The following is a 6,133-nucleotide window of genomic DNA, read 5'->3' as shown; positions in this document are numbered from 1 at the left end:
AACCAAGAACATTCACGACTTACTTATGTAAAGTAAGTATTTCTGAGTGATTTGGAGATGTAGCAACTAATGTTCGTTTTGTTAAGCGCCATGAGATTGTTGTATCTCCATTTTTGAACACATATCCAGTTTGTGAGCGGGCTTTATGCGGATCAGAGATGAAACCATCATTTGCATATCCAGCAAGGATCTGGTCATTTGTGGATTTCTCTGAGTAGAAAAGACCCATGTATGTTGTCCCACGGAGGTATCACAAAACATCTTTGACTCTTTTCCAATGACGAATTGTTGGAGCAGAGCTATACCTTGCTAACAAGTTAACTGAAAAAGCTATATCTGCTCTAGTATATTATGCTAAATACAATAAAGCACCTATTGCACTCAGATATGGTACTTCTGGACCAAGAACCATTTCATCATCTTCTTTTAGACAGAATGAATCTTTCTTAATGTCCAAAGAACAAATGACCATTGGCATGCTGAGTAGATAAGCATTGTCCATGCTAAATCGTTTCAGGATTTTTTCAATGTAAGCTGATTGGTGGACCGAAATTCCATTAGCACAATGCTCGATCTGCAGGCCGAGATAATATTTTTTTTTCCCAAGGTCTTTCATTTCAAATTTGCTTTTAAGATATTCAACTAGTTTTATTGAGCTATTCAGGAGTTCCAACTAGGTTCATATCATTAATAAACACATAAAGGCAAATGACATTGTTGATATATCATTCTTTGATCAAATATTCACTGAGACGATTATACTACATTCGTCCAGATTGTTTCAGCCCATACAATGATCGCCTTAATTTGATCGAGAGCATACCTCGTGGTTTGTTAGTTGTTTCAGGAAACTTTAAGTCCTTCTAGGACCTTCATGTATATGTTAGTATCTAATTCTCCATATAGATACGCAGTGATGACATCTATAAGTCGCATGTCAAGCTTTTCTAAAACCACTAAACTTAGTAAGTAACAGAACGTAATTGCGTCCATTACAGGAGGAGAATATGTCTCCTCATAATCAAATCCAGGTCTTTGTGAAAAACCTTGTGTAATGAGTCATGCTTTGTATCTTGCAATCTCGTTTTTCTGATTGCGTTTTCTTGTGAATACTTATTTGTAACCCACTGGATTTACATCAGGTGGAGTTTGAACTACTGGTCCAAAAACACTTCGCATTTCCAAAGAATTTAATTCTGCCTGGATTACATATTTCCACTTAGGCCAATTTTGTCTCTGTTTACATTTATCAACAGAGCGGGGCTCAATATCATCACTTAATATGATTTCAGTGGCTACTGTGAATGCGAACATATCATCGATGATTATTTCATTTTGATCCTACAATTCATTTGTACATGCATAATTTATGGAGATTTCTTTGCTCTCATGTACTACTATCTTTTCAATGACATAAGTCCCATCAAAGAAATTTTCTTTTTCTGGAAATCCAGAATCATGAATTGTGGATTTGTCATTCATTCTCTCTCCCTGAATGATTTCATTTGGATTCAATTTTTCCCTTGTCTTTCTCTTTCGAGGGGCTGAATCTTTTGAACCTGGGGGTCTACCACGCTTCAAGCATGCATCAGATGAATCATTCGCTGCAACTTTATTTTGTCCAACAGGGACATCAATTCTTGCAGGTGCATTTGCAGCTAGTATATATGATTTTGTCACTTTCATAGCATCATTAAATGCATCTGGCATTTGATTGACAATACTTTGAAGATGAACAATCCTTTTCACTTCATTTTCACATTGAGTGCTACGTGGATCAAAATGAGATAAGGTGGGTACAACCCATGTCAGCTCTTGCCGTTCTTCTAGAATGGTCTTTTCTCCCCTTAATGATGGGAAGACTGTCTCATCAAAGTGACAATCAACAAAATGAGCTGTAAACATATCACTTGTTAGGGGTTCCAAATATCTAATGATAGATGGTGAATCAAAACCCACATAAATTCCCAGTCTACGCTGAGGTCCTATTTTAGTGTGTTGCGGGGGTGCAATAGGCACATAAACAGCACAACCAAAAACTCGTAAATGTGAAATGTTTGGCTGATGCCCAAACATGAGTTGTGCTAAGGAGTATTGGTGGTTAGCTATAGGTCTCAATCGAACCATTGATGCAGCATGTAAGATGGCATGTCCCCATGCAGAAACTAGCAATTTCATTTTCATGAGTAGAGTGCGAGCTATTAATTAAAGCCGCTTGATCAATGCTTCTGCTAAACCATTTTGAGTATGGACATGAGGAACAGGGTGTTCAACATCAATGCCCAATGTCATGCAGTAATCATCTAAGGTTTGAGATGTAAATTCACCAGAGTTATCAAGTCGGATTGACTTAATGGGGTAATCTAAGAACTGTGCTTGTAACTTAATTATCTGAGCAAGAAGTCTCACAAAAGCTACATTTCAAGTAGACAAGAGACAAACATATGACCATCTGGTAGATCCATTAACCAAAACCATAAAATATCGAAATGGTCAACAATATGGTTGAATAGGCCCACAAATATCCCTTGAATTCTTTGCAAAAATGATGGGGATTCAGCATCAACCTTTAGTTGTGATGGTCTAATTACCAACTTCCTTTGAGAACAAGCCTTGCAAGAGTTATCATTTGAGATAGCAATGTCTCTGCTCAATAATGGATGTCTATTAGAGTTGGTAATGATCCTATGCATCATGGTGGATCCTAGATTACCCAAACGGTTATGCCAAAGCATGTAAACTTTTGAATCAATGAACTTCTGGTTCATGACAGTATGTGATTCAATTGTCATTATGTATGTATAATACAATCCACTCGACAAACCACGCAACTTCTCCAATATACGCTTTTGGGTATCATTGGAGGTAATGCATAGATACAACACATTTTCTGCACTTTTCGTTTCAATGTGGTATCCATTTAAACGTATGTCTTTGAAACTTAACAAATTTCGAGTAGATTGAGTAGCATACAATGCATTTTGTATGGACAATATTGTTCCATTGGTAACATAATCTAGGCTTTCCCTGAGCCTTCAATTACATCTAATTGGCCTGATATTGTTGTTACCCTTACTCTTGTAAGCATCAAGCTTGAGAAATACTTTCGATCACGAAATATTGTATGTGTGGTTGCGCTGTCTGCAAGACAAATATCTCCGCTATTTCTCAAGTTTTGAGAATAACCACAGTTTTTATCCATGCTTTTTGAGTAAATGGAATCATAGTTAACAAACAATTTATAACAGAAAATTTAAATGCTACTTTTATCTAATTGAAATGCTAGTTTTAAACTATAAGTTCAGAATAATAAAAGTACATCAAACATAAATGATTCATTCGGACCGATACACTTCATTCCCCATTTCCACAATGAAGTCCGAGACATCTAGGTGGGTTGTGTTCAACTGTCCTGATAAGTCACACATTGGATCAGGTATATCCATTGTTCTAGCCTGGTCGAGGAAATTAGTCTCGACACCCTTCTCCTTGAGGGAGGCTTGATATAGATCCACTAGATGTTTTGGGGTACAACAGGTACGCGCCCAATACCCATTGCCACCACACCTATGGTAGGCTCCATTAAAGTTTCTAGGAGCATTGTTCATATGAGCTTTGCCTTTGTGGTGATTTCAATTTTTAAAGCTCGGGCCTGAATTTTACCTTGGAACCTGGTTGTGAGACTGACCACCATGGTTCTTGCCTTTCCTCTTCCACCGGCATTGCTTGTGGCCACATCCTTGTTTATGATTATCACCATCAGAGGATGTGGCGTTCATTTCGAGGGAAGCAGCATTCACTTCTGGGAATGGTGCAAATCCAGTAGGTTGGGACTGATGATTTTTCATCAGTAGCTCATTGTTTTGTTCAACTACCAAGAGCACAGATATCAGCTGGTTATATTCAATGAAGTCTCGCGCTCAATACTGCTGCTGTAGGAGCATGTTAGAGGCATGAAATGTGCTAAAAGTCTTTTCCAGCATATCTTCCTTAGTAATGGTATCCCTACAGAGCTTCATCTGAGAGGTAATTCTGAATAACGCAGAATTGTACTCAGCCACTGACTAGAAATCTTGGATCCTTAGGTAAGTCTACTCATAGCGAGCTCTTGGAAGAATCACTGTTGTTTGGTTATTGTATCTGTTTCTTAATGCATTCCAGAAAGCTAACAGATCTTCAACCATTAAGTATTCGCTCTTTAGTCCCTCATCAAGATGGCGACAAATAAAGATCATGGCATTCGCCTGATCTTGAGAGGATGAGCTGTTCTCTTCCCTAATGGTATCTCCAAAATTCCTTGCTTCCAGATGGATCTTGGTATCCAGTACCCAAGTAAGGTAATTCTTCTGAGTAATGTCCAGGGCAGCAAAATCAAGCTTTGCCAAGTTTTCCATTTTCTTTTCTGAAAGAAAAATGAGATGTGTAAGAACTTGCAATAATATGTATTCTTGGGGAAATATAGTGTTAGAATTTTTGGTTTTTACAAATTTTTCATTTTAATCTTCAGGCTTGAGATTTTCATGATTAATGAGAAGGGCGATTGTACTGCACCATTCTGATCGAAACAATCATAAGATGAGCGATTATTCCGCACCACTTAAACAATAGGAAAATTTAAATACACAGAGCAGGGTGGGCGATTATACCGCTCCACCTAAAATTTGCAATAAAATTAGATCTACAGTCCAAGATAGGCAATGATACCGCACCATCTTGGATTGCAGTAAGATTAAATTTGCAGTTCAAGATAGGCGATTATACCGCACCATCTTGGATTGCAGTAAAATATAAATAAGCACTGGGTTAATAATCAATAGCTACACCAAATAAGAAATCAAAGATTTATGTAACTGTCAGGTTGAGAATTAAAAGCAGGTATGGTGCAAACAGTTCTTCGCGAAGGTATGTCCAACAGTTGAGGAAGAGGAATAAGATGAACAGTAAAATCCTTAGAGGAAACATTTTTTTTCTTTTGATGAATGTAGATGGAAACTATTTAAGGTTAGAGAGTCGTGCTAATAACGTGTTATAAATAGGCAAAAGTTAGAGAGATAACCTTTCTAAGGACAAGAGCAAAGCAGGTGTAAAATATCACACTATAGTTTTAGTAGCTATAACACAAAAAGGGATGGCAGATAAAGAGAGGGAAGGATACTGATATTATTTCTCTTGATTTCTTTCGCAGTGTTTTCGTAGTGTACATCTCAATAGCACACGGAGTGCTCTATTTATAGAGCAACTCCCGTGATATACAAATGAGAGAATCATTGTTTCTTTTGACAATATCATACCTCCACTACTAATTCACTATTCTAAGGTCTTCATTCCTTTGAGTGGGCATTCACCCACTAATTTCTACAACATGCTTAATATAATAGGATGCCTTTTTGCTCATCTATATTAACTGTGGTTTATGCTCATCATACACCTTTAAGATTGCCATGTGTCCTCTTACTTGATTTGATTAAAATTTTCATTTATTATCAATATTTGATTATTATAATGCTTTAAACATCATTTTAGCATTTATCTTTTAATTTTTAATTAATATTTTTATCTTAACAGTTTCATCCCTATATTCATCCTTCCTCCCATCTCTCCTCGTCCCTCCGCCGCATCGATATTGTTCCACCTTCCAATATGAGTTATTTTGACAAAATTCTGATAGAATTGCTGAAAATGACCATAGTTGCACGTTTTGATAAGATAAGGGACAATGGTCATGGATTTTTAGTTTAAGGGATCATTGGTCCAATTGGGTTAAAGTTAAGGAACCATGTATATAATTTTCTCATAAAATAATAACTTGCTTACATAATAAATGACACATCTCGACCCAGATTGTCCACTAGGACTTTGAATCAAGTTGTGCTGGCCAACACCTGGCAGGTGATGAAGCCATAAGGTATTGTGATGTGGAATATGTGAATAAATTTAAACCTAAAAGTGCCTAAATACGAGAGTGCACTGTGAGCGGAAATGAACTCATTTCACACATGACGTCATAGCATAAGTAAAGTACATAAGAGTGGATTGAAAATCATCCCATCGAACGTAATCTCCAATACCAAGATTTGCCACGAATCCTCGTCGATACGAAAACTCTGCTACTAGAACCTGGAGGGATAAAAAA

The sequence above is a fragment of the Malus sylvestris genome, chromosome 17 (assembly GCF_916048215.2).
Source record: "Malus sylvestris chromosome 17, drMalSylv7.2, whole genome shotgun sequence".
Taxonomy (NCBI): Eukaryota; Viridiplantae; Streptophyta; class Magnoliopsida; order Rosales; family Rosaceae; genus Malus; species Malus sylvestris.
This window is presented reverse-complemented; position numbering follows the sequence as displayed.